The sequence below is a fragment of the Agelaius tricolor genome, unplaced genomic scaffold (assembly GCF_023055355.1).
Source record: "Agelaius tricolor isolate 1412-34295 unplaced genomic scaffold, bAgeTri1.0.p SCAF_18, whole genome shotgun sequence".
Taxonomy (NCBI): Eukaryota; Metazoa; Chordata; class Aves; order Passeriformes; family Icteridae; genus Agelaius; species Agelaius tricolor.
In genome coordinates this window covers 3,642,578-3,669,211 of record NW_027269278.1, presented here as the reverse complement: position 1 = coordinate 3,669,211, position 26,634 = coordinate 3,642,578, and the positions used below count along the sequence as shown (strand labels likewise).

General features: G+C 50.7%; 1 protein-coding gene across 3 annotated transcripts in view; it reads left to right on the top strand.

The window, feature by feature from the left end:
- The window catches only part of PSD2 (pleckstrin and Sec7 domain containing 2), a 79,882-nt gene that overhangs the window by 5,757 nt on the left and 47,491 nt on the right, over positions 1 to 26,634 (top strand). Inside the window, exon 1 of one of the 3 annotated variants that reach the window (XM_071443066.1) lies at positions 15,106 to 15,480. The exons of 1 other annotated variant lie outside the window; for it this stretch is intronic. The gene's annotated coding sequence lies outside the window, so the exon portion shown is untranslated. Of the gene's footprint in view, positions 1 to 15,105; positions 15,481 to 26,634 lie in introns of those variants that run through there. One more of the 3 variants, XM_071443067.1, reaches the window with a different exon arrangement.

Sequence of the window (26,634 nt, the reverse complement as noted above, 5' to 3'; positions counted from 1 at the left end):
TTCTTGTTTTTACATCGTATCTTCAAGCACCAGCACTCCCAGGATCTGGAAGGGAGGTTTGGGCAGAGAAGGAGAGGACTGAGCTCTCTCTCAGGGAAATGGCAATGGAGCCTTGTCCTGCAGCTGCAAAGAGGCAGGTTTAAGTCTGGGAACTGCCAACTCCCAAGCCTTTCGTGGGAAACACCTTGGACTGCCAGTCCCTGCTAGCCCTGACCTCTGTCTCTGCCTCCTCCCAACCTCTTCTTCACTCACCCTTTGACTTCAGTTTGAAAACTGCAGCTTCTTGTTCAAGCCAGCCATGAGACACTGAGGTCAGTGTGTCAGAGGCCTCTCAGCTGGCCCAGGGGGACTCCAGGTGTCCTGGCATGGCTGGGGGCTGTGGAAAAGGGCAGGGGAGCTGGAGAGCCCTGTTGGACAGGCTGGGCTGTAGCAGGGCTGGCAGGGAGCACACAGGGTGGAAGCTGAAGGCTGATGAGGTTTGGACCAGTGCTGCAGTTTATTTCTGGCCTGCTTAGCAATCTCAGGCAGGCAGTGTGGGTTAAGGCATCTCCTGTCCTGGATTGACAGTACAGATCCAATTAGCCATGAAAGCCTCTAATTATTTGTCCTGAATTGCTCTGGTGGTAACCAAGGCTCTGCTATCTCCTCCTTTTGTCTGTGTCCCAGCTGGAAATGCCCCAGTGTCCCTGCATCTAGAGCAGCAAGTGTGATGTGCAAGCAGAGTCAGCACAATCTAATCAAGGGAGACAGGCCCTGTGAGTTAATGAGGGGATGGACCCGCTTGGTTGGCTTTGGAGAGTTCTGAGCCCATCCTGAGAGACAAAGGGCTGAGTGTGGCCAGGATAAGGCTCACAGGATGAGCTGCTGTGAGAGAGGGGCTGCAGGACACAGGGAGGGAAGGGGTGGCTTGACAGCAGAGTCCCTTGTGTCTCATAGGAGAGAAACACCTCCTGTAGGAGGAAAGGCTGAGAGAATTGGGATTGCTCAGCCTGGAGAAGGGAAGGTTTCGGTGTGACCTTGCTGTGGCCTCTCAGTACCTGCAGTGGCTGCCAGAGAGCTGGAGAGGGACTTTGGGCAAGGGCCTGCAGTGACAGGACAGGGGGAAAGGCTTCAAACTGACAGAGTAGGTTTAGATTAGATATTAGGAAGGAATTCTTCCCTGTGAGGGTGGGGAGGCCCTGGCACAGGGTGCCCAGAGAAGCTGTGACTGCCCCATCCCTGGAAGTGTTCAAGGCCAGGTTGGAAGGGGCTTGGAGCACCCTGGGATAGTGGAAGATTTTCCTGCCCATGGAATGGACCCTTAAGGTCCATTCCAACCCAAACCCTTCCGTGGTTCCTCGATTCTGGCTCTGCAGCTTGGCCAGCTGAGGTTGGCAGTGGAAGCAGTGGCTGCAGGGAGCCACAGACATGATGGGAGGGTCACCCAGGCAAGGCCTGAGGGCTTCTCTTCCCCAGACACTCGTGCTAAGTTACAGCTGTGCATTCTCAGCTGCAAAACTATTTTAAGGGGAACAAAGCATTGCAGGCCATTTATTGCATCCTTCTGCTTCTTCTGGGTTCTTGTTGTGCAGAAGAGGGGCCTTGGCTGTCTGTGAGGGAAAATGTGTCATGAACATTCTCAGTAACCTTAACTCTGACCAGACATGACAGCAAATGGCTCTCAGACGAGACAGTGCAGCCAGCCTTGGCTTGAAAGCAACATTTTGCACAAATAATATTCAGGTCCTGTATGAGGGGCCAGCTGAGTGCTTCCACTGTTGTTTCCAGGTCACAGGGTCCCCCAAAAATGGGTTTGACGTCATTGTCTTGAGATGCTGCCTGAAGGCAGGCCATGGCTGTGCTCACCCAGTGCACATTTTCTTCGTGTGTGGATGGATGAGCAGCAGACCTGCCAGCAGCATGGCTCTGCCCTGTGCAGAGAGGAGGGGAGAAGCAGCAGGGACGCCCACCTGGGGGAAGCTGGGAGCTGTTCCCAGGCCGATCCTGGTGCAAAAAATGCTGCTGAGCATCAAATGTGTCTCTCTGACCTCCCTCCAAGTGACCTTCAGACAGGACCTGTCCCTACCAGCCCAGTGCTGGCCCTAGGAGTCAGCTGACACATCCTTCAAGCCTCTTGGTGTCCTTCCCATGCAGCCCAGAGCCTGCCAGGTTCAAGCCAGAGCTTCCTCCATACAAATGGGGACCAGGGGGGTGGGCAGTGAAAGTACAAAAACTGTTTCTTTCCTGCCCATTTGGAAAGGGGAGCCATAGAATTTTAAGCAGCAAAGACAAAACTCTGCTGAAGAGGCCTCTTCTGTGCTTGCCTGTTGAAACCTCTGATCACAGTGGAGAGGGGGTCCAGGGACATGCCAGGCTTGCCCTTATTAATGGCTCTGTTGTTGTCTGCTCCTCTTTGTTGGCCTTTGCTCTGGGAGATGGTTTGCCAAAGCAGCCACTGCTTTCCCTGGAGCAGCTTCCAGGGGAGCTGTCCCCATGGTGGGGCTGTCCCCATTTTGAGGGCTGTCCCCATGGTGGGGCTGTCCCCATGGTGGGGCTGTCCCCATAGTGGGGCTGTCCCCAAGGTGGGGGTGTCCCTATGGTAGGGGCTGTCCCTCTGTGTGGCCAGGCTGCTCTGATGCCTTGTGAAGGCTGACCTAGAGCAGGAACTAGATGGAGCTTAAGAATAAAGTAGGGATTTATTAAGAGGCCTCAGTGGATCCACCTTGGGCAGCACAACCCAAAAGGGCCACAAAAAATGGTTGACTGGTCACAGGGTCTCTCACTTTTATAAGTTATGATCCATTTGCATATTGGAGCCAATTGTCCAGTTACAGCTTTAGCCCATGAGATCCCATCCTTCTTGGTTTTCTCCAGCCCATGTTGTTTCTGCTCTTGGGCCTGAGATTTGGATCATTTGTCCTTGGTGCCCAGCTAGAGCAGGAATTGTTTTGTCTCCCTGCTCTGTGCACAGAGCTCACCATCCCCTCATATGAAGCCCAGACTTACACACTAAAGCAGCACAGAATCTGAAAAATATAAAAGCTAAAACCTGAGGAATCAGCTCAATGCTGGTTCTCAGACCTGGCCTACAGGGCTGAGCCAGAGTGTTCTGGGAACCTCCTTTATGGCCACAAAACCTGAACTTGCAGGTGGAGAAGGGACAGGTGAGAAGAGACAGAGGATCTTTGTTCCATCTGAGACTTTTCCCTTCTGTATTTTAAGGATGTTCAGCCTTGCAGCTCAGGACTCCAAGTAGGGACACCAACTTCTCCCTGCTTGGTCTCTGCTCTCTCCAGCAGCACCAGTTTGGCTGGGCTGGGGACACAGTGACAGCCTGACTGCTGCTTTTCATGCATCACTTTCACCATCCAGCAATGCAGATGTGCAGCTGCTGTGCCCTGCACTCTCCTGTTTCCCACCCCAGGCTCACAGTATCAGGCCCTCTTACCTGTGTTTTTCTCCTTGAACCACTTAGTTTTAAATAGAGCAATTATCTTCCTTCAGAAAGGAGCTTACCCACTCCAATCTAGGGCAGTCTGAGAGAGCAGCAGCCTGCACAGCTCTCCCTGGGAGCACAGCTCTGTTCCCAGCATGGGGGCTCCAGGCTGGGAGAGCTGGGGGTGCTCACCTGGAGAGGAGAAGCTCCAGGGAGAGCTCAGAGCCCTTCCAGGGCCTGAAGGGGCTCCAGGAAAGCTGGAGAGGGACTGAGGACAAGGGATGGAGGGACAGGACACAGGGAATGGCTCCCACTGCCAGAAGGCAGGGATGGATGGGATCTTGGGAATTGGGAATTGTTCCCTGGGAGGGTGGGCAGGCCCTGGCACAGGGTGCCCAGAGCAGCTGGGGCTGCCCCATCCCTGGAAGTGTCCCAGGCAAGGTTGGACAGGGCTTGGAGTACCCTGGATAGTGGAAGGTGTCCCTGCCCATGGCAGATCTTTAAGGTCCCTCCAACATAAACCCTTCTGTAATTCTGTGATTCCTGTCTGTGGCTCAGGATGGTGGTTGGACCATTGGTTTGGGGTCTGAGGCATTACTGGGCTGAGCAGTTTGAGCCTTTGGTCCCAGTCTTTTCTCTGTAACCTCTCTTGTGCCACAGGGATGCAGGCTTGGCTCTGGGAGCAAGGCCAAGGTTCTGCCAGGGTTCTCAGCCCTCCCTCCATGGCCAAGGCCTGAGGCATCTCTGGATGGGGAAATCTCTTCCTGAGTCTGTGTGATAAGAAAATACAGACCTTCAGACTTTTACCTACACATCTATCAACAAGTGACAGACCTGCAGGGGACTGGCAGGAACTTTCAGAGGTGGCCTAGTCCATGTTCATGCCCAAAGATGGGGCCAGTCCTTTTGTAGGCCAGTGCCAGCAGAGGTTTCTCCAACCTGCTCCTAAAATGCCTGCCCATGACCCCTGTCTGTTTGACAGGATGAGGTATTGGCTGTGATTCAGAGGATATAATTGCTTCTGGGTTTAAATGCTCAAAAAATGAGGGAGCCTTTGCAGAAGCTTGTTGCAGTGAAGGGTTCAGTGATGGAGCAGATTCTGCCAGGCTCAGCTGCCACACTCTCTGTGCTAGGAAGGGTTTACATCCTCACATGTGTAGATCACCTATCTCCTCTGTCTTGGGATCCCTCTGCTGTCTCACAAGTCTACACCCAGCTGTTGTTTAATTAAAAAATAAGCAGACAGGTATTCACTGGGAAAATTAAGCTGTTTTGCTCTTTATGTGTCCTTGATGCACTCCTGGCTTCTTATCTGGGGACAACAGCTCTAAGCCTTGAATTTGCATTTATTTTTGTCTTGCCAAGCTGACTGTTTCACTAGGGAGAAACCATGGAGCAGTGAATGTGCCATGCCACACAGACTGGTCATGGTTTCATTGGGGAATGTGCCTTTGCCTCCCCTTTGCCCTGCCCCATGGGCTGTGGGGCTCAGGGGATGTGGCTGCAGCTCATGGTCACCTCCATGCTGTGGTGACTGCTGAGGGCATTTGGCTTCTTCAGCCTGGAGCAGAAGAGGCTGAGGAGAGCCCTGAAGGCAGCCTGCAGTTTCCTCATGAGGGGAAGCAGAGGGGCAGCACCAAGGACAGTGACAGAACCCAAGGGAACGGCTGGGGCTGCATTGGGAGAGTCAGGCTGGATATCAGAGAAAGGTTCTTCCCCCAGAGGAGATAAGGCACTGCCCAGGCTCCCCAGGGAATGGTCACAGTCCCAAGGCTGCCAGAGCTCCAGGAGTGTTTGGACAACACTCCCAGGCACAGGGGGGATTGCTGGGGTGTCTGTGCAGGGCCAGGAGCTGGACTGGATGATCCTTGTGGGTGCCTTCCAATTCAGCATGTTCTGTGATCCCATGAGACAGCTTTGTGTAGCTGTGCTAGACCAGCCTTGACACCAAACAGAGCCCATGTTGTGCTGTGAGATACGGTCAGGAGGGCCAGGAGAGCCAGAGAAAGACCTGTGTAGGACACCCCAGGTCATGTGGAAAGGCAACATGAGCTACTGATGATTTCCAGGGTAGCAGAGGAGAGCCAGCTGACCAGAGGCTAAAGAGTGGGAGTAAACCCTTTGTAGCGGAGGGTGTTTGTCCATGGACACAGAGCACATCACTTGTCCTTTGGCTGAGCTTTGTGTCCTTTCAGTGAAGCTGGAGCTACAGCTCACACCCTAGAAGCTGGAGACCCACAGATGTGAGCTCTCAGTTCATTTGTCAGGGCTTGACAAACCCAGAGGTGCCCAAGAGGGGAGCAGACTGGAGCTGTCTCCATATTCCCTGAGTCAGCAGATTTTCTCCATCTGGTGGCTTTAGATGAGAAGAATAGAAAAGTAAGGAAGAATAAAGTTAACAGACTGATTTTCAAAGGTTGGAGGAGTTGAATCTCCTTGATTAAGGCACTGTAAAACACTGTGGTCATCAAGCCCACCCTGAGTGTTTGTCTTGAGCCCAGCCCAGGAGCTCTTCTGAGGCTGCTGGTGCATGAAGCCCAAGCTCCCATGGACACCCTCTCAGTGGATCAGCTGGGGCAGATTTAGAGATGGTCCAGCTGAAGAAGGGTTTCCTCCACGGACAGACAAACCAGGACAGGATTTGTTTCCTTTGAACTTTTCCTGCAGGATTTCCAAGCTTTTACCCCAGAGCACAGATCCCCCAAACACCCTCAGATCCAAGCCCCAGCTTTGTACCCTGAATTACTCCATCCCTCCAGAGCAAATGCAGTGGAGCAGATCCAGCCATGGCTCTGCTCATGCCTGGTGACACATCAGTATCACTTCTCCTTGGCTTCTCCCACCCACAGCACCTCTGACCAGGGCAGTGCTCGTGGCTGGAGCTCCACTGCACTCCTACAACAGCACTGAGCAGTTTTCATACTGGAAATTGGGATTTACAGAGATGAAGTGAGTTGATGAAGGAAGTCAGAGCTGTGGGGAGGGAGAGAAAAAGAACCCAGGAAAGCTGTTAATCTGCCATTTCAATTTGCTGCATTGTAGCCTGAGAACTTCATCGTTGCTGAGCTACCACCCAGGTGCTCATCCAATGGGAGCTGCTGGAGATTTGCAAGTAGAAGAGCTTTAAACAAGAGACAACGTGGATTAAGCCTGACACCCCATCAGATCCTCCTTCTCTGGGTCCCTGATCTTCCAAGAGGCACCTTTCCCACTTTGCATATAATGTGAACTATTGTATAAATATTTAGTCATTCTGTTGGGAACATTAATTATAAATGGAGACTCAGCTTTTGAAAGCTGCCTGTAGGTCTGGGCACCCAATTTCCATTAATTTTAATGAGAATTAGACATCCAAATCCCATTCGGTGGCTTTGAGCATCTCAGGCAGGAAGCTTCATGTGACACCCCCTGCCTCCATTCTCCCCACTCTGCAGTGTAAGAGTGAGATTTGCAAATACCTTACAAATCCTGCAGATGCCTGAGCTGCCCTTGTGCCATGCCATTGTTGTCTGCTGAGGATGGTTGGGTGGTAGCTTCAGAAGTATTTCTAATAAGTTCATTTAATCCATCCTGTTGGTTCTTTTTCTTTGCACCCCCCTCAGCACTTTGAAACAGCAATGCCTGAATGAGCCCCCAGCCTGTGTGGTTTTTTTTGACAGAGAAGCTTTGATGCTTGCAAATGACAGCTGTGCAGAGCAGGTCTGAAATGAATGATTGAATTATCTGACTGATTAAAAATGTGCTGTGGCTTGGAAGATCTGACAGCAAGTACCCACTTAGGCAGCTCACATGAAAGAGAGCACACATGCACGTAGGGTGTGTGTTTGTGTGTGCATTGGCAAAAACAGCCAGTGAGATGGGACAGACACACAGAGCAGCAGCTTCTTAAGCTCAGCATCCTTTCCAAAGCTCCAAATCTGCTGTGAGATGCTCAGCAAAGCTAAAACTCAGCGTGGTTGTGGAGATAATGATTATTTAGACAGACGTCAGCAGTGGTTTAGGAAATGGAAATTGAGCTAAAAAGTAGTGCAGGCTGGGGAACTACTTAACTGCATCTCAGTCCCTCCTGGCCTGTGGCTGAGGAGGGATAAGCTCTGGAAACACAGCTCCATCCTCTGTGCCATGGTGAGGAGCAGCCCCAGGGGCACCAGCTCCATGGGAACCTATCCCGTGATCCAGAGGCTGGAAAAACTCCAGCCCTGGTGAGATTAGCTGTAAATGGCTGGAAGGATGGAGAAAGGAAGCCTGGTTGTGGCTGTGCCCTTGATGGCATCAGTGATGCAACAGCAGATGTGCCCATGCAGCCTTTCCAGACCTACCTCAGCTTCCTTCCCAGTCCCTATGTAGTAAACTCTCCCTTGGTGGTGCCTCAGAGAAACTCAGCTCAGCTAGAACAGAAGAAAAATATCTGGAAGTGAAATGAATGGGAAAAAAAAATTTAAGTGCTTTTTTTGCAAATGAAATATATTTTGTTGGCTCAACAAGCTCACAGGTTCCTGCTGGAGTTCCATGCAGGGGAAAAAGAAATTGTGTAATAGCAGTTGCAGTTGTAGTTCTTCATTGTGAATGGTCTTCTGATAGTTTGCTGAAATTGATTTTTTCCTAAATTGTCAAACTGTTTTTCATCTCCCTGCTTACAGAAGATCACTATCTTGCCCTGACCCCCAGCTCAAAGAGGTGAAACACTGGGCTGTAACTAATTGCTTTATCTGAAATAGTTTTGGTTTGTTCTCCCAGCCCAGCCATTGAATAATTTGCTCTTTGCCCCTTCCAGTGCCATTAGTGCTGTTGGGTGTCTGTAACAGCTTCAGCCTCGCCCTTCCTGCTCCTGTCCCAGTTCCAGTGGTCATTTCCACAAGACTAAATGCTGCAATATCCTAAGGGCACACAGAGCTAATGGTAGCTCATTGGCATCTGTGTCATCTCTCCATCAACATCCCAAAATGTCCCTCTTATTGAACCCATTCTGGCAGCTCAGGAACACTCAGAGCAAAGAAGGTGCTGGGATTCTGCTTATGTAAAACCTCATCACTGCTAATTGTCCCCCTGCAGCCCAGGTGTGGGAGCCCCAGGGCCCCTGTGTTTCTGTCCCACATTTCTCCCAGCCAGGACCTGGCTGCTGAGCTTAAAGGGAACATCAGATCATTTGAATTCCCTTTTCCATCATCTGAAAATGTCTGTTTATCAACAATTTTTTTTCAAATTTAACAAGACAATAGAGAAGTTGTTGACACTCCATCCCTGGAAGTGTTCAAGGCCAGGTTGGACAGGGCTCTGAGCAGTCAGGTTTAGTGGAAGGTGTCCCTGCCCATGGCAGGGAGTGGAACAAGAAGAGCTTTAAGATCCCTACCAACCCAAACCATCCTGTGTTTCTATGAATAGAATTGAAATCAGGTTTAGAACTTTGAAAATGATTTCTAATCCCCCTTTCCCTATCCCAAGCCTTTCAAAAATCAGTCAGAGGGCCTGGCCCCTAGGTTGGACTCAGACAGACAATGAGCCTTAAAGGTGAGGGCAGATGGGCAGCACCTCCCAGCGGAGTCAGTGCTCCCTGGTACCTTGGCCTGAGTTTTCTGCTGCCCTTGCTCACTGTACCTCATCCTACAGGCTCAGCAGTCCTTGGCCTGGAAGATCCAGGGTCTCTGTTCCCACAGCTGAAGCATCCTCACTTTCTCTGTCTTGGATTGTCTCAGGTAACAGCAAATTTTCCTTCCTTTGCTCTCTGCCCCTTGATGTCAGTGCTCCAGAACCTGCTCACACCAGCAAAATCAGTCCTCACACCCTCTAAAATCCCTCTGCAGCTCTCTTGGAGATGCTTCAAGGGCTGGAAGGCCACAATGAGGTCACCCCACAACCTTCTCTTCTCCAAGCTGAACAAACCAAACCCTCTCAGCCTTTCCTCACAGCAGAGCTGCTCCATCCCCTTGATCATCTTGGTGCCCTCTCTGGGCTTGCTACAACAGTTCCACATCCTTCCTGTGCTGGGACCCTGAAAGTGGAGGCAGAACTGATCCAAATATTCCACCAAGGGTTGCTCTTGCCCTCAGGCTGGGGTGGCTCAGCAGATGGATCCCTGCAGAGTGCTGGATCGAACGAGGGGATGGACAAACAGCTTTCCTAAAGAGTTCATAACAAAGTGAAAGAAAATCCATGTTCCCAGAACAGCTTTTCAGCCTCAGGGATAGATGCTGAAGGACTCGTGCTGCTGCCAATGTGCAGCCCCACAGTTTCCAAAAATGACAGATGATAATTTTCTGTTACCAAAGTATTGCAGTGAATTTGGTGTGATTCTGGATCAGTTGGACAGATAAAGGTGAATTGATTACTGAACTCAGAATTAATGGTTGCTTAAATGCCCTAATTGCATTTGTTCTGAGCAGAATGTGATCCTAAATTGATAATATGTATGCAAGGCACTTGAAAGTGGTCAATTTTCCTAAGTTGGGAACAATTACAAACAAGAAATGATTGGGGGAAAAAACAAGAAAAAAGAATGTGTGTTCTAAATGAGGGTTGTTTAAGAAAACTTTGATAGATGCTGTCTCCTCCACAGCATGCACACAGTTCTGCAGCCATTGAAGATATTCTTAGCTAACAATCTATCATTGTTAAGGAAGATGAAATCAGAAATAATAACACCAAACAGGAAAAGAAGGGATTTGGTAACAAAAGCAATGAATTAACTGTTACATAATGCAGAGACCTGGAAGGCTAATCTGGAAGAGCAGTCAATGAAAATTATGTTTGGTGGCATTAAGGACTATTAGGGAGTGTGCATGTGTGTGTGTTTATATGCATGGATGTCAGGGAGAAAATAAATGCTGCATGTTGGTTTTAGATGAAGCTGGTAAAGACTCTGCTCTGATACTAAAAAAAAATAAAAAAGGTGTCCAGTCAAAGCTTCATAGCTCTGGAGAAGAGCAGCCTGATGGGTCCATATCCTACTGAGGGGATGGAAAGATGCTTGCTCCAGCAGTAACCAGGCAGCACATTAAATGGCAGCTGGTAAATTGAAATGTTTGTACATGTCTAGGACTAGAAGAACTCCCTTGAATGTTTGTACATGTCTAGGACTAGAAGAACTCCCTTGAATGTTTTCATGTATGTCAGGACCTGGATGTTGGGGAAGGGTGTGCCCAGAGAAGCTGTGGCTGCCCCATCCCTGGAAGTGTCCAAGGCCAGGTTGGACTCAGAGAAACCTGAGTTATTCCTGGGTTATGGAAGCTGTCCCATGGCAGAGAGTGGAACTGGATGGGCTTTAAGGTCCTTCCCAACCCAGTCCATCCTGTGATTCTGTGAAGTCAGGCCAACAAAAGAGGATGGCATTTGTTTAGGCGAGATGATGGATGGCAGAGAGGGGGAGACTCCTGGCACTGGGGTACAATAAAAGATGGGAGAGATGCTGCAGAGCCCTTGTAGTCAGAAGAACACCAGACTCCCTGTGGGACCTCCAAGGACCTGCTCACTCTCATCAGCTGCTGAGGATACAGTTTTCATACACTAAGTGTTACTGAAATTAGGACAAGTCAGATGCTCTGAGTGGTCAGGTCTGCTTGGGGAGCTGATTTTGTGTCAGCAGTGGGCTCTCAGGAAGACAAGTGCAAATTCATACACTCAAAACCCTTGTGGGCAGAGGAAGGATGCTGTTTTGGAGGACAGTGACTCATTTGAAAGCTCCCATGAAGGAAGATGGAGAGTGAGCAGAGTGCTCATCCAGCACCATCAATCTTACCTTTTGCCAAAACCTGAAATGCCAGGAATGATGACTCCTATATTCCAGGCTGGGATTTCCCAGGCAGAAATGCCTACACTGGGCAGGGAATCAAAATCCTCCATGGCACATGGAGATTTCTTTAGTGTGGGCAAGGGAGATGACTAATCCCTGCACAGGAGATGAGTGCACACTGTCCTTGGGACTGCCAGAGGGCTCTGGTGGCTGTGCTGGCCAGGCTGGTACTCAGCTCTGACTCCTGGCCCAGCAGCCAGAACATTATTGAGGAGCTCAGGGGATGAACTGTGGAGTAGGAAACCAGACCCCTATGGAGCCCTAAACAAGTTTCACTTGAGTTTGTATCCAGGAGGAGGTCACAAGATAAACTGATCACAGCCTGGGGGGAAAGAAAAACTCCCAGGGGAACATTCTTGAAGGCACTGGGCTTTTCTGTGTAGGAAGAGCCAATGGTGACCCCAGACACAGCATTCAGGTGCAGGACTGGAGTTGTTTCACCTGGGGGTCACTTTGCTGTTGGACAGTTTGTCTCAGGGTGAGGTGTTGGGTGCAGCTCTCTGCCTTCTGCCTACACTTGTGAGAGCCCAGCTGGATGCAGAAATTCCAGGTGTGGGCTTTCCAACCTTATCTCCAAGGACAGACATCACCCAGGACAAAGAACTGATCTGAAGTGTAAGAGAAATGCAGACAAAGGCTCTCAAGGACTGGCCCTTTTTCTGCAGAGGGGCTGTTATCCCCCTCCCCATCCCCCTGTCTGCACCACCTGCATGCAGCAAGGCCCTCACACAGATTTCTCCTAATTATGGCTTCCAGCAAAGTGGCTTGTACTAAAAATTAGTGAATCCCAGCTGGGAAATCCAAGGGATTTCCTGAGAAAAACAGCTGTGTGAGGACATGGAAGCATGCTCATTCCTGGGTACAAAAGAACACTAGCAGTGGGTTCAGAACAAAAACTGAGAAGGCTGAGCAGCACCCAGAAGTGCCCTTGTGTGCCACAGCAAGCATCAAGAGCAGGGCATGGCTGGAAAACTCTTTGCAATGGGGATTCAGCACTTCAAAAGCAAAGGCATTAAGCTGCAGTTAGGGCACTTTTTAAATGGTGAAGGAAGTCAATAAAGCCTGTGGGGCTGCAGGGTAGGTGGTCCTGTCTCCACTCAGAGCAAAGGGGGAGCAGAGTGTGTGGAGCTGCCAGCCTTGGAGCTCAGGTTTGGTGGATCCCATGGGGCTACAGGACCATGAACCCTCTCAGGACCATGAACCCTCTCAGGACCATACCTTTCTCCCAGGTGTCCCCCTGTGCTTTCAGCCTAGCTGGAGCATTCCCATGGTCTGTCTGGTGCAGGTGTTGGCAGTGTTTACTTGTGGTGCCTGCAGTTCCCTGCTGCCTGGCAGGCTCACAGGGGATGCTTTGGCTTGTTTGGGGGCTTGAGGGGTGGCTCCACTGATGCTGGTGTGGAGGGAAGGTGTCCTTGCCTCAGGATGCTCCTTCTTCCTCAGAGAACTCACGTCACAGGTGGCAAAAAATCCAGACAGTTCAGCAGCACACACAGAATCGCTGGAGTTTGGGAGTTTTCTTAATTGGAAGAAAATATTATGACATATTGGAGGCACCTGACAGAGATGTAGCAGGAGAAATCTCTGTGCCTTGTTGCTGTTGGGAATGCCCAATCAATGACAGGCACAGGCTCACTCCCCTGCCAAGGGGAGCAGAGGAGGTTTCTCCCTGAATCCAGCTGTTGATACACTCATTCCCAGGAGCAGAATGATTGATAACACAGTTATTTGGAACCCACCAGTGGATATATTCTTAGAAACTAGAACCTCATTTTCTCATGCTGCAAAATGTCATTTCCTAGGACCAGCTGAGCAGAAATTGGATTTTGTTCCTTGCCTTCAGAACTGGACAGCACAACAGACTGATAAATATTGATTGTGCTTTTATATTTTAATTTTTTTTTTGTTAAAGTACCCTAACCTGATAATTGTTTGATTACAAATACATTTAGAGTTGATCAGAAAGAGCAGCAGCACAGACTTTTATGATGGTGTTAATCAAATTTCTTTGATGAAGGGACCCTGTGGGAGGTTAAAAGCCCCACATCTGGATTTGCCCAGCTTCTTGACTGTGGCCACAAGGTCCATTTTTGTGTCTCTCCAGCACAGTAACCTTCACTCACACTTGCATTTGTTGGAAAAGTCCTGAGTGTAGCTGCAGGGTGGCTCATTACATGGTTCATTACCAATCCTATCCCTGGCAAACAACCCTGTGTGCTGTGCTGGGGTATCCCTGCTGGAAGGATCTCTGGCCATGTTCTACTGAGCTGCTCCAGGACATTATTTCACCTGAGGGCTGTGTTGCAGGGTTAGGATGTCTGGCTGTAGGTTGTAATGGTATTTTTAATTTGGGATGTTGGGGATTTGTCTGCTCATTCAGCAGTGTGTGTCCCCTGGAAGGAGTTTTCCAGGAGACAGAGGTCTAGGGAAAGGTTTTATCCTTGGGATCAGGAGGGGCAGACACCAAACCCTTCTTCCTCACCCAGAGGTTTGATGGGGCTCAGAGCACCCTGGTCTGGTGGAAGGTGGCCCTGCCCATGGCCTGGGCTGGAGCAAGGTGGTCTCTCAGGTGCCCTCCAACCCTTCTGTGATGTTGTGAGCCCACATCCCTGTGCAGCAGTCAGGGTGCACATCCTGGCTCCTGTGTGCCACCCAGACATGGGTGATGCCAGTACAGAGTGTGCCAGCCCTGGGGGAAGGATCCTTGTAGCTGGCCCAGGCTAAGGACCACTGGCTTGTGCTCCAGTGGGACAGCTTGACCCAGAGAGCACCCACCACCCCTCACTGTGCACCCACAGAAACCCCCACTGTATTACAGCCACCAGAAGGCCAAGGGACAGGGTTTGCCCTGAACCACTGCTCTGTCAGTTTGGTAAAAGGGCCCTAAAGCAGGGAAAGCCTTGTGTCCCTGTTCCCTTCCACCCCACACTGCATCCCCAGCCCTCCTGATGAGCCAGGTTCCTGGGCAAGCCTGTGGACAAAGCCATTGCCTTTGCATGCAAGAGCTGTCAGGATGGAGATGTGTCAGTGGTGGTGAGCAGCACCAGCCCCAGCCCACTATGATGGGAGAGGCTCTGGAGGCAGCTTGGCAGGCACAGGGCAGCACTGCTGCTGGAACCTGGGATGGGAGGGATCCATGGGATGGAATGGGATGGGATGGGATGGGATAGGATGGGGTGGGATGGGATGGGATCCATGGGATAGGATGGGATGGGGTGGGATGGGATCCATGGGATGGGATCCATGGGATGGGATGGGATGGGATGGGATGGGATGGGGTGGGATGGGATGGGATGGGATGGGGTGGGATGGGATGGGATGGGATGGGATGGGATGGGATGGGATGGGATGGGGTGGGAAGGGGTGGGATTGGGATGGGATGGGATGGGATGGGATCCATGGGATGGGATGGGATGGGATGGGATGGGATGGGATGGGGTGGGATGGGATGGGATGGGATGGGATGGGATCCATGGGATGGGATGGGATGGGATGGGATGGGATGGGATGGGATGGGATGGGATGGGGTGGGGTGGGATGGGATGGGATGGGATGGGATGGGATGGGATGGGATGGGATGGGATGGGATGGGATGGGATGGAGCTGCAGCAGGTGGGAGTGTCCAGAGGCACGGAGCAGCCCAACCTGCAGTGCTGGGGTGTGCACCAAGGTGGGTCCTTGAGGCATTCCCAGTGCTGCACGGCTGCGTTTGGAGTGCATCGGCTGTTAAAGCCACTGAGAGCATTTGGCAGGATTTCAACCCCAAACTTGAAGCCAGTGTCAATTCGCAGGGTGAGGATTTGCTGGCAGGAAGCAGAGCGATCCCTCAGCGCTCTGCAGGTGCCCGTGGGGGGACAAGCCCCAGCACTCCGGGGACACCCACGGCAGCTCCAGCGCTGCGAGCGGAGCCTCCCAGGCAGCGGCGGGTCTGCTCCTGCCGGGGGCTCTGCCGGAGCTTTATTCCATCTTTTCCCTGCTCCATTCACCGTGCCTCCTGCCTCCTCCCCCTCTGCCGTCCCTCCCACCCTGCCTGCTGGATCCCCAGCAGTCTCTTGACACCTTGGGGGAAGGCTGGGAGGTGTAACCAGCGCCAGCGAGCGAGGCAGAGCAGGAGAGAAGGGAGAAGGAAGCCAATAACAGGGAGGTCTAGGAAGGTGGTGGAGGGGGAGGGACGGGGCCACTCCTCCATCGGTGGGACTGCAGATTATTTTGCATGGATTGTTGAAGAGAAAAGGGAGCTGCATTTGTGAAGGGACCAAAAAATAAACAGCTCACTGCTCGGGTAAGTGCCAACGCGAGCTCCCCGGCTCTCATTGTCATGCTGTACATCGATCCCCCCTCCTATTTTGCTTAGTTATACTGGGTTTGGTTCTTATTAGGATTATTTGATGCATCAGCTGTGTGCTTCAGAGGCTGGAGACTGACTGGTACGTGTGTGTGTGTGTGCGTGTGTGTGTGTGTGCATGTGGGAAGATGCCCATTCTCTGGATATATACATTGACACATTTTTCCAGCTCTCAGTGTGGTGTCTCATTGGCAGTGTTACCCCAAAGCGTGCCGTACACACACACACAAATGGTGTTTGCTGCTCCTGCCTTTAAAATCCACTCACACACGCAATTATTGAAGCTGAAAATTAAAGAGGGGCTCTTAAATCACAGTCCTCAGTGGTAGGGGGCTACCTCTCTTTATCCTGAGCCTGACACGTTCAGTATTATGTTTTATAGCAAAGCTACATTTAAAGATCAATTCGGCAGTGGTTATTGCATCCAAATTACATGGTTGTCATGGAGATGGTACAGAGAAGCTGAAGTGATATGACTGCATCTGGACTGGAGTGGGGCTTTGCTGCCGAGTGAGATCCTGCCTTGCCTCCTGTGTCTTTTTGTCTCTGCTGGGTTACAATTTCTTTTAATCTTGACTGAAGCAGTGCTGTATTAGAGGATTTAGAGGTCGAGCTGCTGGGAAGGGTGTGTGTTACCCCCACTCAGCACTGGGTTATTATCATAATTGTTCTATTAACGTCTGCCTCTCCCTGAATTTCTTCCACAAGTCTGGGAAGGAGGAAGGCGTGAGAAGGACAGATAGTTTTCTGAGCACAGCTAGGGCTGGGAGTACTTTCTAAAAGGATACCTGCCATGCCCACACCTCCCTGCTGGCTCCCACACCTTGGGGGACAAAAGGGAAAGGATTCTCTGCTTTTAGCCGTGTTTATCTTCCATTTTGCTGCCTCAACTTTGAGGATTCAAGGAGCCAGTCACCTGCTCGTCACTGTGTCAGGGGAATGGCTTTTTTAAAAATTATTATTTTAATTATTATATTTGTTTGCTTTGCAACTGGTAATATGGATGTGTTGGCAGTTGGGAAAGAAAATCCATAATTTATGAGAATATTTTCCTGCCTAAGGCTAGCTAGAATACAAAGAGTATATCTGTGGGAAGGGCATGTTATATGTTACAGATGTGTATTTCTCTAGTGGCTGGGAGTAAATCACACTATTGTGCTCATCTTCATTATTTTGGGTGTTAGGCTGGCTTTAGTCAATATTTAATCTAAGCTCATTGTGTGCTTGCACAATAAACGTGCAATTTGGAGCCTAACTTTACATCTTGAAAATGCTCTGGGAATGCATGTGGCATTGTCTCCATAAATGCAATTTCACCCTTTTCTGTGAGACCAAGCCTATTGTGGGCATGTAAATATAGTAAAAGGCACTGGTGGAAGCAAGCCCATCAGAATGGCAGTGTTTCTCTAATTGTATCACTAAACATAAGACAGAATTAATTACTAGGATAAACAGAGCTTTGTAGCTCTTGGATCGGATAATATTTGCATGGAGTTCCAGGCCTGCATTATAGTAGCTGGCATTATGGCTTTAATTCCCCCCATGCCAGTAGATAATGTTTTTAGCCAGGAGTGGAGCATATTATCATTAGATATTTTTGCTTTAAAAATATGTTAAATCCCCATGTCCTCGTCAAATTGTCCATTGCAACTGTTCCAAAGTCTGTGATTCAACTTGGATTTTCCTTAATGTGATTTTTCCTGTGCAAGTCTAAGCAAACAATGGATAAAGTCTGGAAGTGGGTGGCCGAGTCCAGAGAGTATGTCAGAGAGATGGCTAATTCACAAAATGGAAGGTTCTCATTCTGGGCCTCTTTTCCCCCTGAAAGTTAGGCACAAGTGGAGCTGAAGTGGGTAGTTTTCCCTGGAGATCCCTTTGGGGGTGTGAGGTTGGAAGCTGAGAAGTGAGTAGTTCTGCATTAATACTGAGTTCCTTCCTGTCTCAGCACCTTCAGCCCACCCTAGGATGTGGCTGGATTATTCTCTGGGGAAACTGAGGCTTGGCATGGTTAAATGACTTTGCCAAGGTGACAATGGCAGTGTTGGGCAGGGGACGCAGGAGCTCTGCCAGGAAGAACCTCTGTGTGACCACCAGGCCTGCTCAGTGTCCTGCTTGCACGGGGAGGTGGTGATGGGGAGCAGTAACTCCAGTTCATGGAGACCAGCTGGGTGTGTTTGCTGAGGCCACTCATGAGAGCTCCACAGAGGGTGGCAAGAGGGACTCAAGCCCTTTCAGACCAGTTTCTGAGCTGCCCAAGACAAGGACTTGCTTTTCTGACCTCAGGCTGCCCTCTTTGCGTGGCCCATCACGTGGCTCTTCACACAAAGCCCTCACAGGTGTCTTGGCTTTCTGCTCTCCCCACTGGTGCTGCTCCCCTCTCATCTCCCTGCTGAAATATCCTGAATTGGTCTCCTGGACTTCAACCCACTTCTCTGCTCTCCATCCCATCACCCAACACCTTTTTGTCCTCTTCCTCCATGGGTTTTCCCAGCAATGAAGTTCCCTCCATCCAGCAGTGCCACAAGCTTCCATGCCATGGGTTTGTGTGCTGTGTGCCTGTCCTGAGGCACACAGTGCTGGGTAGGTCAGGCCACCATGTCAAAGCAACTCGAGTGAAAAGTCTCCTTTGAAATCTGAAGTTGCCCCACGTGGTGTCCGTGGTTCTGCACAAAGCTGGAGCTGGTTCTTGTTGGCAGAAGGAAATGGAATTCCCTGTTCAATTGCCACACAGACACCTGTGTGTGGCCCTGCTGACTCTCACAGGTTGCTGCAGTTGCCAGGAGGATGTTCCCTGGGCTGGGAGGGAGCTGTGGCTACTGCCAGCAAAGTGCTGGCTATGGGCACAGCAATTCCTTGGAGGTTGAGTGTGAGCAGTCCCTGGAGTGGGTGATCTCCTGGTGGAAGTGGCCACATCCCCTGTGGGTGCTGCTTGCTCTGCTGCCTGACAGTCTCTGCTGTGGACACACCTCTTTGCCAGATTTGCTGGAGGTGAATTCATCCTCCTTGCCCTTCTGGCAGGAAAATGCCTTTCCCAGGATGTGCTGGGACAGGATCCATGGGAGGGCCAGTACATCCAGGCTCTCAGTGGCTGGATGGAGCCATAGGAATGGTTCAGGGGTGGATTCTGCACTGGAGGCCTGTGGTACTTCCCTGTGGGGGTTATGGTGTGAGAGGGACAGGGTCAGTTCTGGGCTTCTCCCTGTTTCCTGTGACCCTGGGGAGGTGACTGGCAGGGGCAGAGGCACTGTCCAAGCTGGACAGCAACCACCTCTCCCTCTGTCCTCAGTGCTGTCCTTTGTGCTCCTGCAGGAGCTCCAGGAGTGGCTGAGATGCCTGGGGAGGTCCTTCCCTGCAGCCCATAGCCCTGATCCTGGGCAGCACCCAGCTCTGCTCAGCTCCCAGCTGGGGACACGGGGGATTCCTCTAGAGCAAACACTGCCCATCACTGGATCAGGCCCAGTGCTCCCTCACTTGCACCAGGCAGGGCCAGATGGAGCAAGGAGCTGCAGGCAGCCCCAGCAGACATTCTGCAGCTGAGCCCAAGCCCCTTCTTGTGCTCTCCATGCTTTTTCTGGGCTCTGGGCCTCAGCCTGGCACTGGGCACATGGTTTGTCACCTACCTCTTCACCAGCACTGAATTTCCTCCACTCCTTCCTCTTCCTCCTTCTCATCACCTCACGTACTCCCCTCGTGGTTTCTCAGCTCTGTGGTTTTGCAGGGCCAGTGGAAGAGGCAGGGCTGGCAGGTGGCTTAGGCTGTCTGCTGTCAGTTGTTTGAACTGTCCCCATGTCCTGGCTAGGAGCTGTGCTCACACTCCTCTCCCAAAAGAGGAGATCACACCTGAAGGGATCTTCCCAGCACCACTCTGAGGGGTGCCATGGGAGCTGCTCAGGGTGTCACCTCTGTGGTGCCACCAGCCTTGCCTCACCTTCTGCTATGTCCTCTTCTTCTCTGAGACATGCTGGATGGCTCCCAGCAAAGGTGGTGCTGGTGGGATGCCCTGACATTGGTGGCTGCTGTCACACACCTCAGCAGGGGCAGGGATGGGCCAATGCTTCCTTCCAAGCAGGATGAGCCCAGGATTGATCCCAGGATTTTCTGCCTTCCTCTACAGCATGGGACATGGTCTGGTTCCAATCTCCCAAAGCCCCAATCTGGCAAAATCTTTGTGCGCTGGTTTTGTGTCTCCTGCCCTCCAGCTCTGACACCTCCACACTGCAGAGGCCCCCAGTGTCTCTGGGAGCTTTCCCTGTGCTGTGACTGTGGCAGGGACATGCTGGGGACAGGGCTGCTCTGTGACCTTTGGGATGAAGTGTTTGCAGGGCTGGGGGCTCACAGCTGGATTTGCTGTCTTGTACGGTCACTGCCCATCCTTGTCTCCCCCAGGCAATGCAGCTGAGCTCTCCTGGCCCCGTGGCCTGGCTGTGGCCCTGGGATGGAGAACTGAATTCCCCCTCAAAAGACAGAACCTAGGAGAGCAAATCCCAGTGATATCCCCTTTCTGGGAGTTAGAGGATGTGCCTCTGAGTTCTCCTGATCAACCTCAAGCAGGAAAACTGACATCAGACCCCAGTGCCTGATCCTCTCACGGTTCACCAACTGTACTGAAAAGCCCAGGGAAAATGCTGTGAGCTCAGCCTCCTCTCTGGCTTCTCCTCCCCCATGTGCAGTTGTCTCTCTATTATTTTCTTGATATGGAAAAACAAATTTGACCCAAATATCTTTTTCTTTTAAATCTTTAAAAAAATATAAGATAGTAGGGAAATGCTGTGATACCAAACTAAATTGAAGGGTTGCAGTCTTTTTGTTTTCTGGATTTGCTTACATGCTCCAAAGTCAAGGCAAAAATCTCTGTTCTTGCAACTTTTTTTTTTTTAATCCAGCTCTTCAGTGGTTTCAGCACAAGTGCATCACAACCCTAGGTAAGGTCTAGCTGACCTATAATTGCAATTTTCAGCAAGTGAACAATTTTTCCAAAAAATTTCACACAGTTCTATGCAAAAGCCTCATAGAGGCAGAGAGGGTGTTCCCTGTGGTACCTTCCAGCCTTCCTCCAGCACCTGATCCAGAACTGGGATCTGAGGCCAGCTCAGGGAAACATCAGGTGCTGCCATATAGAGAGCAGGACCTGCTGACTGCACCCTCCTCCACAGCAGGGCCTGGGCACACTCAGAGATCTCTGCCCACTCTGTGCATGGCCACTTGCTGTTGGCTGGTGCTGGACACAGGAAGAGAGGATGGCCCTGCCCTAGTGGAAGGTGACCTGCCCATGGCAGGGCTTTGGAATGAGGTGATCTTTAAGGTCCTTACCAACCAAACCATTTGGGGATCCTGTGGCACCTTCTCCAGGTCACCCACAGCCTCTCCCCTTGCATGTCCTAAAGCAGTATCTCATCCTGGCAGTTCAAGGAGGGTTTGGACAACACTCTCAGGCACAGGGTGGGATTGCTGGGCTGTCCTGTGCAGGGCCAGGAGCTGGACTGGATGATGCTTGTGAGTCCCTTCCAACTCAGGGTGTGCCATGGCAGAGACCTGGCAGCCTTGGATGAGTCCTGCCCTCAGTGTGACATGAGGCACTGTCACAGACATCTTTTATGAAAAATCCTTTCCTTAGGATTTTTCCTCCTGAGAAGCTGAGAGGCCTCAGGTACAAAATGCAAACAGTGGTTATCTGCTGCTGTGGAATGCAAGAGATACATCCTGGATTGGTTTCATGTGGTTGTTTCTAATTAATGGCCAATCACAGTCAGCTGGCTCAGACAGAGAGTCTTTGTTATCATTCTTTATCTATTCTTAGCCAGCCTTCTGATGAAATCCTTTCTTCCATTCTTTTAATATAGTTTTAATAGAATATATATCATAAAATAATAAACCAAGCCTTCTAAAACATGGAGTCAGAGCCTCATCTCCTCCCTCATCCTCAGACCCCTGTGAACATGGTCACAAGGCACTGCTCCCAACGCTGAGCTCTCCTTGTGAGGGGCTCTGCTCCTTCCCAGATTCTGCATGTTTGCTCCTCAAACAGGCACTGGTACCCATCCTGTGGGAGTGGATGGAGGAGAACTGGGAGCCTGGAGCTTTGGCACTTGCTAGGAACAAAAGCAAGCAGGCTGTGGATGCAGCCTGCCCAAGCAGGACACAGGCACGGGGGGGACAGAAGGGGTTTCTGGCCAGAAGGGGATACACGATGCAGGGGAATTCTGCTAAATTAAAAATATATATTTGTCTTTACTGGTACAACAGAAGCTAGGGGAGCAGGCAAGAGGAAAGTGAGAAAGCTTTATTTAATTAGATTATAAGGCCCCAAAGGCTTCAGACTCATAAAAAAAAATGAATTGATTTTTGTAATTGAGGATGGGGTTTCTGCCAAGTGCTGCCTTAATGAGTATTTAGGTTTTGCCTCCTAAGTTAGCAGCACCAGGCAAGGGCAGCTATTCAAGCCACTGCTCACCAGAGTCCTGAGCTTGGAAACAGGAGCTGCCTGCCTGCAGCTAGGAGTGTTAACCTGCCTTTCCAGGAAAGGACATTGTGTGTCCTTTCAAGGCAGTTTATCCAGGTCTCTTGGTATTCTCTCAACATTAAAGCCCTCCTTCTTCCCCAGAACCCAGGAGGCAGCTTTCTACATGCATGGGAAACTGAGGCAGCAAATAATCATGGGGCTGGTTATCCTTACAGAAGTGGAGAGAATTAATTTGCTGCAGCAGCTGAGGCAGTTTCCTTTGGTGGCTCCTTCCTAGGGGCTGCTGGGACAGGTGTGTGCCTCTGGAGCCTATCCTGTCCCCCCCTGCCTCTCCTGCAGTGATCCTTAAAGCACAGCAGGTGAAAGGGTGTTTGGGGCATGCACAGCTGGGACCTGCCTCTGCAGGAGCCATGGGACACCAGGGAGGGCATTATCCCTCACCCCAAACCATGAGACTGTCTGGAAAGAGCAAGTTATCCCAAACTTTTGGATCTACCTCCTTTTGCCCTTACAGGCTTCCTCCAGAGTCTTTTCATGTTTGCATGCAGGAATGGGGAGAGTTCAGTGTGCAGAGGTTCAGGATTTCCTGTGTGCCCCCGCTGTGAGAGCTGGGGTAAGTCCAAGAGGAGGTGATTCCAATCACCCTGGTGGGAATGGTGATCCAGAGCTGCCTGGGGACCAGAGGAGCAGAATAACAAGGCCAGGTGAAAGGCAGGAGGTTTGGATGTGCAGGATCACAGCAAGATCACAGCTTGATAGCAACACCTAAAATGCAGATGTGTTACTATTACTGCTATCAGAGCAGGGGAGCAGAAAAGTGGCCACAAAACTCCAGGAGCACGTGGTAGATGTAGGGAATGGCTCTGTAGCAGAAGCTTTATGAGCTGGGTATTTAGAGCAGGAAATCCACTGCTCTCCAGACAACAGCAAACTGCAAGGAGTGCACCTTGTGGGGACACTGTCCCTTTGATTCTGCACACTGTAACCATCAGAGATTCCCAGAGTCAGGCACACCACTGCAGCTTGCACACTTGTGCCCTGCAGCAAACTCAGCTGCCACTCCTCGTGTGCCACTGTGTCATTGGGTCACAGGCTGCACCAGGCTGAGCAGCACTCATCTCCTGAACCTCTTTCATCTTTACAGCACACTGATTTCTGGCAGGCCCCTCTGGCCTCCCTGTGCTTCAGTAAAGCCTCAGTCCAGCACGTAAATCATCAGTTCCCAAAGTCACTGTCTGATGCCCAGATGCAATCATGTCTAGAGAGCAGGAGAAAAGCCCTGAGAACACCTAAAAAAGTCTGCTAAGAGGCACAATGACCCTACTGCAGGCTGGTGTAGCAGCTCTGCTCTACCCTTGCCACAAAACTTAGTGCAAGGTGTCTCAGAGGTTGGGAGAACCTTTTGGTCCAGAGCAGGTGTGGTTAAAACACTGTCCTGCTGCAATTACATCATCCTGATGAGCTTTTTGCTCTTTTTGTAATTCCCCTGAGGAGAAGCAGCATCCTTGTCCCTGTAAAGCACCTTTACATCAGTCTAGAGTGTGCCTGTTAGAGTCCTTCCTCAGGGAAATCCCACTGCTCTCACCATGGTTATCCAGCACTTCCATTAAGGGCAGACCCAGCCTCTGCACAGGAGCTGCAAAATGGCTCCACCAGGGTTTCACTTGCACTTTCTGGACAACTTGCTGTGTTTTCAAAACAAGTCAGCTTCAACATTTCAGGCTGCTTGGAGGCATTCATGCTTAGGGAGGCCAGATCTGGCCATGGCACAGTAAGATGTTCCTGTGGAAGTGTTTGCAGCCCAAGGATGTTCAGCAGGGCTGGGCAGCAGCCCTGTGCTTTTCATGTGCAGCAGAAGCATCAGAGCTGGGGCTGCATCCAGGCTGGGGGGCAGAGAGCAGCAGGGTGAATTCTTCTGCTTTAGCAAAAACTTCTGATGCAGATCAGACCCAGCCTTTCTGCTGACTCTGAGCCCGGGGGGCTGAGCTCAGCTGGAGATGTCTACATTTGGGTGAGCTGACACTCACTCAAAGTGCTTTTCCATGTAATCAAGCAAGTTCTGGTATACCCAAGTTCTGAGCAGCATCTCCTGTGCCATGTTAAAGATAATGATAACTCAACACATCCTAACAGAGCAAAGAAATCCTGGTTTTCCTTTAGTGATTCCATCCTGGCCTGGAAGTTCTGAGAATAAATATGCAATTATATTTTCTGCCATTTCTACACCCTGCTGACTGCAGCCTGGGAGACTGAGCAGACAGCACATCATTACACAGATTTGATGGATCCACCAAAAACGTAGGTGTGCCCCAGACCATTTTTCCTTCAGTGAAAGATGCTGGAGGAAGGAGAGAGTGGTCATGCTGCCTGCAAAACAGACACCCTTTCCAGGGAACAGAATGAGTGAGAGACTCCTCCAGCATGGAAGAATGATGAACTCTTGGTCCTACCTTGGTTTTCTACAGTTTTCAGAAGGTCAGTGATCATCTGTTTGCCTTGGAAAGATTTACTTGGCCCACACTTCTTTTATAGGAATGTTTTCTGCAGTTTTGAAAGGAAAAGTGGGCTAAACCTGCCTGCTGAGGTGAGCTTATGGGCAAAGTATTCACTAGGAGAAGGGCTGATGTTCACATCCTAGTCTGAGAGCAGTGATTTTCCTACACCATTGTCCTGTCTGTTCCCCTGTAGTGGCTTCCTCTCTCCACTTTGCCTTTCAAATGATTTGGTCCTGGTGATGTATTAAAGTCCCTTCATATTAGATCTCATGTTCTCAGGCTGTTCCTTGCAGGTCCTGTGTGCAGACAGCTTTATGCCCAAGTGGAGCTGCTGACTTTAGTGGAATTGCCACATTTTGTGCCCTAACACCCTCTAATTTCAGGCAGGGAAGTTTCAGCCCCGTTGGCTGTCAGCAAATCTTGGCTGAGTCTGTGTTTTCAAGCCAAATAAGTGCATCTCAGTCTGATTTGGGTGAGGGAAGCTGCTCTTCCTTTCCCCTTCCCTTCCCTTTCCTTTCCTTCCCTTTCCTTTCCTTTCCTTTCCTTTCCTTTCCTTTCCTTTCCTTTCCTTTCCTTTCCTTTCCTTTCCTTTCCTTTCCTTTCCTTTCCTTTCCTTTCCTTTCCTTTCCTTTCCTTTCCTTTCCTTTCCTTTCCTTTCCTTTCCTTTCCTTTCCTTTCCCTTTCCCTTTCCCTTTCCCTTTCCCTTTCCCTTTCCCTTTCCCTTTCCCTTTCCCTTTCCCTTTCCCTTTCCTCTCCTCCACTGAGATGAACACACAAAGTCCCCCTGGTGTGACACTTACCCAGCTGTTCCCCTCACAGATGGATGCCTCGCCTCGGGTCCCAAGTGGACACTGCTTGCTCCTGTGTTATTGCTGAAATCAGTCAGAGCAATCAGTCCTATCTGGACTCTCCAACAGCCTTCTCTGGACTCAAACACCTTCAGCAGTCAAGTCTCTGCTACCTGTCCATGGGTGCCTTGTACCAATGCTCCTGGTTTGGAGGCCAGCTGGAATTGCTGACATGGTGACCCTCAGGAGCATCCAAGAGCCTTGAAGCAGGTGTTTCCCTCAAGGATGTGGGGACCATCACAATGTGCACAGAGCTGTGTTGGCAAGCACAATTCATGCTTAACTGAGGGGCAGGGAGAGCCCTTTGGAGAGCAGGGCTGAGTCTCTGCTGGGCAAAACAAGGACCATTCCCCTCTGCCAAGGGAGCCTGGTCACCCTCCTCAGACACTGAAGTTATTTCTTTTTACCTGGAGATCTCCAGGGTGGAAATGCAAACCTTTTGAGATGTCTGTAGAGGTATATAATGACATCCACAATGCTTGCTGTTCTCTTTCTCAAAGGAGGATCCCCTCCTTCATCCTCCTGCTTCCAGAGAGGCCCTCTCACTCACATTAATGCCAGCAGGATGTTCCTGGTGGTTCCCTGTGGATGAAGAAGTGCTGTGTGGAGAGAATGGGAGATTTCACACTCTCACTGATGAGTCAGGAGTTATCTGGTGTTGCAGGTTGCTGTACACCAGCTTTGGACACCATCAGCTGTCTCCAAACCAGCTTTCTCTGACGTCAGCACCCACAAAAGTCTGTTTGCTGTCATCGTCCTCTCCTGACAGGGTTGGGAGATGCTCAGGAAGACCTTGCTCCCTGCTCTCTGGATCACACTGGGCTCCCAGGGAGCCCAAAGCCAGTGCCCAGCCATCTCTGCACATTCTGGACTCTCAGAGCTCCTGGTCCCCACACCCCTTGGGCTGGAGCCATCTGTCTGCACACATTGTCTGCCAGCTTCGGTGGTCAGAGGATCCCTGGAAAAGTCTGATGTGTTCCTGGTCCTCATCTCTGAGGTTTATGGATGTGTTGGAGTGTGAAGGGAGTTTGCTTCCCTTCCAAAACTCCCTTTCATTCTGCAGTTCTGCTCTCCATCCCTCTGGATGTCTCTCCCAGGGGACAAGCAGGATGGGCTCGCCTGCTGCCTCCTGAAATCCTGCAGCGAGGCGTTGCATGGGTTTAGTGTAGACAGACAGCATGGCAGGAATTTCCTTTTCTGGGCTCTGAGTCAGCTGCCAGCCCTGTTTTAATATTTTGGGTACTGGGAGAATGTGGGGAAGGAGGATCAAGCAAAGGGAGGGAAAGAG